Source organism: Plectropomus leopardus, unplaced genomic scaffold (genome assembly GCF_008729295.1).
Source record: "Plectropomus leopardus isolate mb unplaced genomic scaffold, YSFRI_Pleo_2.0 unplaced_scaffold17837, whole genome shotgun sequence".
Taxonomy (NCBI): domain Eukaryota; kingdom Metazoa; phylum Chordata; class Actinopteri; order Perciformes; family Serranidae; genus Plectropomus; species Plectropomus leopardus.
The window spans coordinates 1-1849 of record NW_024619206.1 but is presented as its reverse complement, the minus strand read 5'-3'; the positions used below and the strand labels follow the sequence as shown (position 1 = coordinate 1849).

The 1849-nt window shown below is 42.2% G+C and overlaps 1 pseudogene; it reads right to left on the bottom strand.

Annotated features, from left to right (window-relative positions):
* Positions 1–273: 273 nt before the first annotated feature.
* On the bottom strand, positions 274–1694 carry LOC121964942 (annotated as a pseudogene).
* Positions 1695–1849: the final 155 nt, after the last annotated feature.

Genomic DNA, 1849 nt, shown 5'->3' with positions numbered 1-1849 from the left:
AAATAAAGTACCAGAATTAGAGGATCTTTTACTTTGTAAAACCTCAGTGAGCTTTTTTATTTATTATTCTTTTTAAATTTTCACTTGAATTAATTTTTTAAAAAGTTGCTGGGAACTTTCTGTTTATGGTGTTGAAAGTTTCAGTTTTGATTAAACATTTGCTTAAGGCATTTAAACAAAGTTTTGTGTTGGAGTTTGTTATTTTCAAAATTCTACATATTGACAGAAAGATTTTCGTTTTTATTGTAAAAGCATCGGTTCCACATTATCAGTTATCAGTCTCATTAACTACTAATAATGATATCAGTATCGGCCCCGAAAAACCAATATCGGTCGACCCCTGAATACAAAGCTACTTGCTTTTAGACGATCGTATATACCGTCTTTTCCTGCAAATCTCGTACAGGTGCAGCTTCTCCGCAGTGTGGGCTCTTCTCATGTGGACTGTTGAGGCACGATTTCGTCTGACGTCTTTTCCACAGTTGTTGCGTGAATATGGCTTCTGTCACCTGTGTGGATTCTTACGTGAGCCTTCAACAGGGATGCCCGACAAAATCTTTTCCCACAGGTGTTGCAAGAATGTGGCCTCTCACCTGTGTGGGTTTTCATGTGGCTCATCAAGTGACTTCTAAGTCTGAAAGCTCTCCCACATGTTACGCACGTGAACGGCTTTTCTCCTGTGTGAGTTCGCATGTGGCCTATTAAGTGACTACTGAGTCTGAACGCTCTCCCGCATGTTTTGCATGTGAACGGCTTCTCACCTGTGTGAGTTCTCATGTGGCCGATCAAGTGACCAATAAGCCTGAAAGTTCTCCCGCATGTTTTGCATGTGAACGGCTTCTCTCCTGTGTGGATTCTCATGTGGACATTCAAATCACTATTGCGTCCAAAATCTTTTCCACATGTTTCGCAAGAATACGGCCTCTCACCTGTGTGTGTTCTTATATGAGCTTTCAGTACTGATGCCTTAGTGAACCTTTTCCCACAGGTTGTGCAAGAATACGGCTTCTCACCTGTGTGCATTCGCATGTGGACTATCAAGTCGCTGTTGTGTGCAAAGTCTTTTCCACATGTTTGGCAAGAATATGGCTTCTCACCTGTGTGCGTTCTCAGATGCCTCTCCAAAGCGGACTTACAATTTACAACTTTCCCACACGTGTCACATTTGAAAGACTTTTTATCCGTAGTATTACAGTGAATCACTGACACTGTGGGCTTAGACGAACTGTCAGTGCGACTGTTGCTTTTGTGATGTTCATTCTGTCGTCTTGACTTTGTATTTCTGGTTGATCCAGAGTCTCCATGTTTGCCTCCTGTCTGATTTTGGCTCTCAGCTTCATCAGAGTTGTGAGAGAGGAGCTGGTGGTCGCTGTTTGATTCTGGTACCACAAAACTTCTAACAAAAATGTAGTTTAGAGGATTTTCCACCACCACATTCTGAGTTTCATTCAGGTTCAAAGTCTCATCTTCACTGTCGTCACTTTCCTCATAAGGAGGAATCAACATGAAGGCATCAGTCTCCTGTTTCAGTACAAGCTGCTCTCCCTCCTGACTGGTGCAGAGCTCCTCCTGCTCCTCTTTAATCTGTGGAGGCTCTGGCTCCTCTTGGTCCAGATTGGAGCTCCTCTCCTGAATACAGAGCTGCTGGTCAGTGAGCACCTCCTCCTCCTTACAGACATGTTGCTGTGGAAGCTCTGGAGGGACACACAGCAAAATGAAAATTACAGTTATGTAGTGTCATAAAAAAATAGTATTTGAATGCTAATGAATTATGTAAAACATTATTATTTTATGAATGTATGATTCATCCATAGTCATGTTTAGGTGCTATAGAGGCCTCAGAGCCCTT